The sequence below is a fragment of the Astyanax mexicanus genome, chromosome 8 (genome assembly GCF_023375975.1).
Source record: "Astyanax mexicanus isolate ESR-SI-001 chromosome 8, AstMex3_surface, whole genome shotgun sequence".
Lineage (NCBI taxonomy): Eukaryota > Metazoa > Chordata > Actinopteri > Characiformes > Acestrorhamphidae > Astyanax > Astyanax mexicanus.
The window spans coordinates 32,039,215-32,049,591 of NC_064415.1; the positions used below are offsets into that span (position 1 = coordinate 32,039,215).

At 35.7% G+C, this 10,377-nt stretch overlaps 1 protein-coding gene and 1 long non-coding RNA gene across 2 annotated transcripts in view; both read right to left on the reverse strand.

Moving 5' to 3' along the window:
* Positions 1-10,377, reverse strand: part of LOC111190124 (uncharacterized) — a 137,373-nt gene that overhangs the window by 53,036 nt on the left and 73,960 nt on the right. The gene's annotated exons all lie outside the window — the stretch shown is intronic.
* Positions 3,512-4,394, reverse strand: LOC125803993 (uncharacterized). The gene is made up of 3 exons (XR_007440477.1): positions 4,343-4,394; positions 4,169-4,200; positions 3,512-3,932 (listed from the first exon to the last, which is right to left on the reverse strand). It is a non-coding gene; the product is annotated as an uncharacterized LOC125803993 (long non-coding RNA).

The window sequence follows — 10,377 nt, forward strand, 5'->3', positions numbered from 1 at the left end:
TTCAAAATAATATAGGACCACGATGGGAAAAAAGAGTAAAATACAACCTTTAACTCAAGTGAATTTATTCAGTAGGAAAAAAATCCCACATTAAGAAATAATTATTTAACATCAAATCATGTGTGCCACAATTGTTAGCACCCCTGATGTTAATACTTTGTACAACCCCCTTTTGCCAACAAAACAGCACCTAATCTTCTCCTGTAATGTTTCACAAGATGGGAGAATACAGAAAGAGGGATCTTTGACCATTCCTCTTTGCACATTCTCTCTAAATCATCCAACGACCTGGGTCCTCTCCTCTGCACTCTCCTCTTCAGCTCACCCCACAGGTTTTCAATGGGGTTGAGGTCTGGGGACTGAGATGGCCATGGGAGGAGCTTGATTCTGTGTGCGGTGAACCATTTCTGTGTAGATTTGGCCACATGTTTAGGGTCATTATCTTGCTGAAAGACCCAGTGACGACCCATCTTCAGCTTTCGGGCAGAAGCCACCAGATTTTGTTTTAAAATGTCCTGGTATTTTAGAGCATTCATGATGCCATGCACCCTAACAAGGTTCCCAGGGCCTTTAGAAGAGAAACAGGCCCACAGCATCACTGATCCCCCGCCGTATTTCACAGTGGGCATGAGGTGCTTTTCTGCATACTCAGCTCTTGTGTTACGCCAGACCCACTTAGAGCATTTGTTGCCAAAAAGCTCTATCTTTGTTTCATCTGACCAAAGCACACGGTCCCAGTTGAAGTCCCAGTACCGCTTAGCAAACTCCAAACGTTTGCGTTTATGAATGTGAGTGAGAAATGGTTTCTTCCGTGCATGCCTCCCAAACAGCTTGTTGGCATGTAGATAGCGCCTGATGGTTGTTTTGGAGACTTTGTGACCCCAAGAAGCTACCATTTGTTGCAATTCTGTAACAGTGAGCTTTGGAGAACTTTTTATTTCTCTTATCATCCTCCTCACTGTGCGTGGTGGCAAAATAAACTTGCGTCCTCGTCCAGGCTTGTTTACCACTGTTCCAGTTGTTTTAAACTTCTTAATAATTCCTCTGACAGTAGATATGGACAGGTGTAGGCGAGTAGCGATTTTCTTGTAGCCATTGCCTGACTTGTGAAGGTCAACACACATCTGCCTCACTTGAATGGTATGTTCCTTTGTCTTTCCCATGTTGAAGATAAATGGCCTCTGTGTCACGTCATATTTATACCCCAGGGAAACAGGAAGTTGTGAATTACTAATTAAATGTTCCTACATACTCTGATCAACTTCGTAAACTACTGTAGAAGTGACAGAAATACTTTTATTAAATTTATTTCCTAAGAATTGTTAGGGGTGCCAATAATTGTGGAACAGGTGATTTTATGAAGAATAATTATTTCTTAGTCAGGGATTTTATTTCCCCCTTAAAATTTACTTGAGTTAAAGGTTGGACTTTACTTTTTTTTCCCATCGTGGTCCTATATTATTTTAAACAAAACTCAATTTATGAGAAGCTAAAGAACACATCTTAACCAGGGGTGCCAATAATTATGGAGGGCACTGTAAATATAAATGTGTCTTCAGTGTGACACGAACAGAAATCACTGAATTTAACTCACACAGTCTCAGTCAGTCACTCACCTCATTCACCACACAGCCTGTCACTCACCTCGTCCACATTGTCTGCCTCTTTGTAAAAAAGAGCTAGTTCATCATTGAACAATTTGTCTATAACAGGTTTAAAAATAAAGAAAAAAAATAGAATAACAGTTCCAGCTAACTGCTGCTCTTATAATAATATTTAACAACACAGCAAAAAAATGGTTTATGTAATTAATGTAACATTTAAGTTATTTTGAGATGTGACTGCCTATTTAAAAAGCAACAGAAGTTGATTTTTTTTTAGAATTCATTTGTAACATTTCTAACTTTTTTAGTGTGATTTTGGGTATCATTGGGTATCAAAACATGATGTTGGAGTGGGCTCAAATCACTCATTAAAATGGGCATAAATATAGAACTTATTAAATGATTCTAAAGCTTTTATAACTAGAACCCTGTTCCAGTTTCAAAATGTTTGGAACATGTTTAGTTAATATTACCCTTAATTAGAATAAGATGAGACAGCATGGAAAATATAAGCACAATTTGCATCGTAGACAAGTAAACATTTTATTTTAGTTCAGAATGTTGTACTAAATTAAATTTTACATTTGCATCAAGAAACATTTTTGGGATTGCTTTCATTGCTTTAATACAGTGAATGTCAGTCCTGGCAATGTCAGTCTGCCTGCTATAAACTCTGATACACACACTAAAGACTCCAACTCCCAGCATGCACCTACACCAGACCTTCCGGACTGATAATGATAATGTGGTGCTAATGTGCTCTAACTCGCCGTGATTACCCACACCTGGTCCTGCTAGTATATATACCCCTTGTTTTCAGTAGCTCCTCGCCCGGTATTGAACATAGTTTCTAGCACTTCTTCTAATCATAGCGCTTCTACTAATCATTTATTTTGTATATTGCTCTTTTGTTACTGACCTGTTTTTGTATTTTTGGTCTACTCTCTTGTCTTTTCCTGTTTATGACTCTTTTTGCCTAGCCCTTCTCTTGTTTGGATATCCTGTGTATGACACTTTCTGCCTGCTTTCTCCTTGGTATGTTGTTTACTATTGCTGCCATTTTATTTCCTGACCCTGTCTGTCTCCAACTATCCCTGTAAGTACATTCCCTTTAGTAATAAACTGTGTGTTTGGTATCTGCATGTGCCTGTCGTGCGTCTGGCCTGCATAAAGAGCCAAAAGAGTCAGAAACACCAAGAGGTGGTGGAAAAAGTACAGAAAAATTGTAATTAAGTAAAAGTACCTTTACTTTGCTAAAATTCTACTCAAGTAAAAGTAAAAGTACCCATCTAAAAATGTACTCGAGTATAAGTAAAAAAAAGTACTCAATTTAATTTGAGTAAAAGTTACATAGTTACTTTTAATTATTTGATGTAAAAAACGTAAAAAACAATCATGAAATTAAATGTTTATGAATAAATTAAACATTTTAAAGAACAAGTGGAATAGGTTTCTGTGATCCATTTTTTTTTCTTTACTGTTAAAAGGATATGATCATATATGTGACTATAAACTGTAATTTCATAGTTTTACAGTTCATTATTATTTTTTAACTTGCCATTGCTATGCTTTAACTGATTTTTACATGTTTTTTTTAACATTTATGCAGATTGTTTAATGAAAAACATATTTATTACCACATGCTTTCGCAGGTTTGATGTGAAAGTTTTAAAAGCTGAACAGCTCTGTCTGGCGGGGCACATTTTGCATTGCGTGAGGACGTTATTGCCTTGTTATTGCCTTGTTAAGCCAATTTATTTATTTATTTATTTTAATTCAGACAATTGTTCTTTTTTTCAACATTTTATTTTTTACTCAGTAATTTGTAGTTTTCCAGTGTAGCAAAGTAAATTACTTGTGTCAAAATGTACTTGAGTAAAAGTAAAATTACCTATTTTAAAAACGACTTTAAAAATTACAAATTAATCATAAAATCTACTCAATTACAGTAACTTGAGTAAATGTAATTTATTACTTTCCACCTCTGAAAATATCATATAGACCTAATTATTCTGTAGATACGACAGTAATTATATTTAGATAAATAAAAAATTATATATATAAAAAAAACACTGATAAATACAGAAAGGCAGTTACTGATTGTTCACTATATACAGTGTGAATATTTATGAAATGAATACTGTTTACAGAGCAGTTACAATGATATGGTAAAATGGTAAAATTTTAATATTAATTATGATTTTATTGATGGCTCTTCACTTGTGAGTACACAGACTGATCATCGCTGTTCTTTGTTCTGCTTCTTCTTGAGGAGGGAGGCTGAGTAAAGCTGAGAGCTGCGTAGTTCAGATCTCCAGTTTCTTCAGTCTGACAGACGCCACAAAAAAATTAACATGTTAAAAAAAAGGGAATTTACTGACAATTACAGATAATTAATATATATTTTTACTTTAAATGCATTATATCTATGAAATGAAGAGATATTATAATGCACACAAAACCTATTTATCTACATTTTGTTTAGGAGAACAACGTTTGCTTACCAGGACAGTGTTTCTGTAGTTTAAAATAAATAATAAATAAATAAACCATGAAATAATCACCTGGTGTACTTGAGCTCGACCTTCAGCAGAATCTTTAACAAATGAATAACACATAAATATAGAAAAAAGAAGAAAAAAGAAAAAGCATTCAGTTTGTGTTGCAGAAAATATTTTTTATACATTTATAAGCATCATAAACTGAACAGTTATATCAGTCTTATGTGTAAAACCTACCTTTATGATGAGTGTTGTGTAACTTTTTGCACAAAAATAAAATCATAAATATTAGAGGTGTGCCAAAAAATCGATTCACATAAGAATCTTGATTCTCATTTACTACGATTCAGAATCGATTTAAAATGTCCCAAAATCGATTCTGAGGGGCGGGTTTTAGACTGATTTTGGGCTGGGTATTTTTGTTGGACCTGGCAACCCTGGGGATAGCGCTTGTCCTTTCAAACGGAGATCTTCCAGACACACACAGAGCGTAGGTGTTTGAGAATCACCGGTAAGATGGCAGAACAAGCACTATATTACATTAGATTAACGTGTAGTTTCAATGTTTTATGGCAGAATGCTTCATAACAAGCATAAAAAAGATCGCTAGTAGTTAGTTTCAGTAACTGTTAGCTAGCTAACTAGCTAACTTTCCAGTTCCACCTTAAATAACGCTACAGGTGGCAGCGGGCTGCAGCATTTAAGGCGGAACGGAAAAATACAATAAGCTAATCAGAGCTAATTTCAGCTCCTCATCACAGAGGAATTAAGGAATGGACCATATGAATTAATTTCTCCACCTCCTGCCCCCTTTCTGAAGAAATACAACGACCTTAAAGTTAACTAGTTAATCAGCAGCTGCTCCTGAACTTTAGCGCTTCACTGCTATCATCACATCAGCCCAGCAGCGTCACCTACACACCACCGCTAGTAGCCTGGTAATAAAGCAGTGTTATTTATTATTTATTTATTGTTCATTAACGTCATTGTGATATCCCAGTGATTCCTCTGTCACTGAGGACCCACATTCCTGCACATTTTATTGTTTTTGTAACACATTACTTGCTCCAGGACCAGTGTATATTATGGAGGGTTTTTTTTCAATAAGATTCATAAGCCAGAAGCAGAAATTTTTATAATTCAAATCGTTTTGAATCAAAAATCGATTTTGAATCGAATCGTGGCCCCCAAAATCGGAATCGAATCGAATCGTGAGATAGTAAACGATTCCCACCCCTAATAAATATGGACAGGATGTTCGATGTTGCCAAAGCAATAATAGTTGGGTCCAGATTACTTTTCTCTATTAAAAAAAAACACAAATAATATTCATTATTAATTTAAACAAAATCCGTGCAAGTCTGTAAATACATGCATTTTTAGCCTATTGTGGGATTTCTGAAATGCAAACGCCTCTAAAAATATAAGTAAAAAGTTGTATTTCTTTTTTTTTTTTTTTTTTTTTTTTAATGAAACATAATATTTTAATAATAAAAAAAGACATCATCTTTTGTAGATGATGTTCATAATATCGATAACTGATTATTAAAATTATCTAGTGTTCCTGATTTGAAACCTTACCCCTGAATCCCCTGTCCTGAATTTCATTAATAGTCTATTATAGTCTATTTAATTGATATAACTACCCTTATACATGGATTTTAAATAGTTTATAACAACATTTATTAGCGTTATTATTTAGATTATAAAAGTTTATAATAAATAATCAGTTAAAAATGTATTGTTATATCAATACATGTAACAATTATAAAGATGTCAGCTATCATGGTAAAAACCATAAGGATAATTGTATTGGCCATAAAAATACAAATAATATTGAATCTAATGAGGTAAAATAAATACATTTAATTATTTGCTGACAGGCAATGACAGAATTTCTTAACACTGTTACACAACATAAATAAAAAAATATCACTTTATTTAGTCCATTATATATGCCTCATGGATGCTCATCATCAACTAACATTTATTTGCGTGAATATTAAATGCAGCTTAACTCTGAGTTGAATGTAAATTATTTTCTTAAGAACATGAACCTTAAATTTAACCCCAAACTTAACCCTAAGCGTTACTCAAATCTTAACCTAAACCTTAAATTTAATCCTAAATATAATTCATAAATATTAAGAGGTTATTTTTATTTTTTACATTTAGTTGCATTTAATAGACCATCCAAAAAAAGTGTTATCATAAAAAATGAATAAACCTTTACTCTGTTTCAGATATTCTAAGAAAACTTAACTTGAGTTGGGCTTGAGGTAATTTTTTTTAGATAAAAAATAAAATATTTGATCTTACCTCCAGTTAAGTCCAGTTTAGTTCCATTCCCAAAGAAGATGTGTCCACATGCAGCTACAGCACAGTAGTAAGTTCCAGCATCAGAGAGGCTGAGGTTGTTCTTGGGGAGTTTGTAGATACAGCTCTGTGTAGGAGAAACAGTCTCAGAGCTTTTCTTACACTGATCACTCCTGTTTCCATGAGTGAAGATGATTCCTGGATCAGATTCTCCTGATCCGTGTCTGAACCAGTACACACTGTGATCTCCTGCAGAGTTATCTGTGAGTATTGAACACTGCAGAGTTGTATTTCCTCCCAGTTGAACTGGATGTGATACGGGAGGCTGGAGAACAGTGTAGAGACTCGATGGTGAATCTAAATAATGGAATAAATGTAATTTAGTGATTGTTTAGATCACTAAAGGTCATTGTTTAAATATTTAACTTTAAAATAGATTACATTTTATTGTAGATAAGTACTTTTACCTTTGAGGACTAAAACTGTGCAGTCTGATAGAGCGATATCTGTATAATATGCAGCTGCACAGAAGTACGTAGCTGAATCTGATGCTTCTGTATTTGAGATATTCAGAGTAAAAGTGTTTTGCTCTGTTTCTGCAGTAAAACGGCCGCTTTTATCAAACCCGTTATGATAAACGGCTGCAGATAAACGATAAGCCGAGGCAATCAGAAGAGGCTTTTCTCCTGGACTCTGTTTGAACCATGCAGTCACCTCCACATCATCAGATGAAAACCAGCAATTCAGACTAACATTTTCCCCATTCTGAACATACTTTTTACCGTTTAGACATGGGATGTTAATCTTAGAGGCGCCACCTGAAAAAAAAAAAAACATGTTTTAAAAATATATAAAATATAATAAATGAACGCTGAGAAAAACATACGTACAAAAAACTTACCTGACATTGTTAAAAGCAAAATAAGTCCACAAAAGACAATCATTGTAGTTTGATCTTCAAGAAAGTCTTCATGCAAATTTTCTTCCTTTCTTTACTAAAAAAATCGCTATTTATTTACACTATAGAATAGAAACCTGCAATAAGCAAACAACAAGAAAACAATATAACTAAAATATAGTTGCAGCCCAAAACCTGCTAAATGAATTCTATATACTACACACTTATTTACTTGCTGGTTCTGAAAGACGATGTTAAACCATCAAAATGAGCTTATATCAGAGCATTACTCTAGTTTTAAACTGCACCATGACCTTTATAATCCTATGCTGAAAGTGGATTGGTTTCCATTACAGGAAGCTGAGTTGAGGCCCAACCCACTCACGTCAGCAGGCGGAAATGTGTGACTTGTTACAGCAGGGTTACAGATTCAGCCAAAGTCAAGTCAATATATATTTTTTTTATATATTTTTGTCTATAGCACATTTTACAAGCGACACTTTAACAAAGCAGCTACAGTATATTAAAGGAATCCAGTAATATGACTAGAGATAAACAATATTTTGTATAATATAAAAATATAACTGTACTGACTGGTTTCACAATTTGTTCACTTACACTTTGCTTTTTTGAACAGCTGTTCAGATGTTCTTCTCTTCCTTAATGTAAACATCATCTGCACCTTTCTTTAAACAATATTTAACATAAACCAACTTTTTATTTTTCTCTTTGCTTCTATTGCTTTTCAGTGCTCTTTATTCCTTGAGCACTTTTAACTATTTTCTTATACTATTTATTGTGTATTGCACCTTCTTTCATAGTGTAATGTTTGCCAATAGTCTGTGTAACTGTTACATGTCAAACATGTGTTGCTCTCACCAAGCCATATTCCTTGTATTTGTAACATACTTGGCAAAAAAAAGTGATTCTGATTCATTACTGTCTAATAATGTCACTCATAAAACGCCTCTTAGCCAATCACATTGCAGGGTCAGAACTAACTGTGGTATAATCTGATATATTAACCAGATAATGCTAATTACCACAGCTATCAATAAACACTGTCTCTGCTGTCCATGCTAAGCAGTTTCACACTGAACGCTGCATGTGCTGCATTCACTACTCGTGGTTGTGCATCTCCGGTTACTACAAGGACATCTGCGCTGCATGTTCCATTGACACACCAGAACTGTACAGTTTTTCTCCATCAGCAACGTTGGGACCAAAAGTGTGTGATTAATCTCAACAAAATGTTCAACAGATTTTTTATCATTTGTATCTTGGTTTGGTGTTAATGCATTATGTAATGCATGAGTTTTGAGCACTCACAAATATTATACCCAGTGTTGAAAACTTAGCGACTTTGTTGCTATATATAGCAACTTTTCAGACCCTCTAGTAGGGCTGCACGATATATCGTTTAAGCATCATCATCGCGATGTGCGCATGCGCAATAGTCACATAAGTCAGTAAAAACAAACACGTCAAGTTGCAATGTTCTGATTCTTGACATAAGAAATATATACTCACAGTTCTGGATGAGCAGCGCCGCCTCTGTCTGCTGCCAAGGAGGGCGAGGAAAGGGGGAGCGAGAGGGAGGGGGAGCGAACGTAAACAGAGGCAACGCATGGCTTAACACGTGATGTAATCCCAGCGCAGACAGTCTGAAACTAATAGAAACGGTAATTAAAAGAAAAAAACGGTAACTAACTGGAACTGTACCGTGTGTTTATAAAAGTAACTTAAACGAACTGAAATTACAGATAGAATGCCTTTCATTTAGTGTTTGTTAATTTATTTATAAACGCTGTTTCCACTCGAGCAGTTTTACAGCGGGCGGTGTTGTGCGAAATTCTGCATGAAGCGGAGTCGGATTCTGCGGGGAGTCGGATTTCAGCACAACAGCGGCAGCACGTAGCGCCTCACGGTCCGTCACGTTCCTCAGTCGCTCGCCGGACCGGCGTGCGCCGCGGGAAGGTCGCAGTGATGTAGCCGCACTTTAGTCGCTCGCCAGACCGGCGTGCTCCGCGTGGAGGTCGCAGTGAAGTAGCCGGGCTTTAGTCGCTCGCCGGGGTAGCCACGCTCAGTCGCTTAACGGGCCGCCGTGTAGAGCGGAGACACCGGGGTGAAAAACACAAGAAAAGACGCAGGACGCGGGGACCAGAACACCCCATGTGGGAGGATGAACTGATAAATCTCTGATAAAGCTCTCTGAAGAAGAAGAATTAAGTAAAACTAAGCACTTTAGACTTGCAGCGCTGTGTGTAGCTGTTCTTAAACATTTTATTTAAATAATAGGTTTATGCTCCTTCAGTGTTGTAGTGTTTATTAACATCATTCTGAACAGATTTCGCTCATTCAAACAGCCCGAAAACAGCCAGTTAATGGGTGAGGTCAGGCTCATAATGACAGTCCTGCTCACAACATTCAGTCTCACACTCAGAGCACACACGCACACCGCTCCACGAACCGCTGTAAATGAACTACACGTACTCAAAGCCGCCACTGACTGACCCTGCTCTGTATTTACAGTATGACACGAACAGAAACTTTAACTCACACAGTCTCAGTCAGTCACTCACCTCATTCACCACGTAGCCTGTCACTCACCTCGTCCACAGTGTCTGCCTCTTTGTAAAAAGAGCTAGTTCATCATTGAACAATTTGTCTATAACAGGTTTAAAAATAAAGATAAAAAATATATAGAATAACAGTTCCGGCTAACTGCTGCTCTTATAATAATATTTAACAAAAAAAAATATTTATGTAATTAACATAACATTTATTAAATAACAAGTTATTTTGAGAAGTGACTGCCTATTTAAAAAGCCACAGAAGTTGTTAATTTTTTAGAATTCATTTGTAACATTTCTACCTTTTTTTAGTGTGATTTCTTCTAATTTTTTTCTCTCCCACAACGTTAATCATTTACAGCTACAAAAACATGTATTGTGCAAATTAGGCGAAGACGTCATTTAGCGACTTCTAGGACAGTCGGCTACTTTCCTTACTACGAGTTGGCAACACTAATTATACCAACAATGCAGAGAAAGGACCC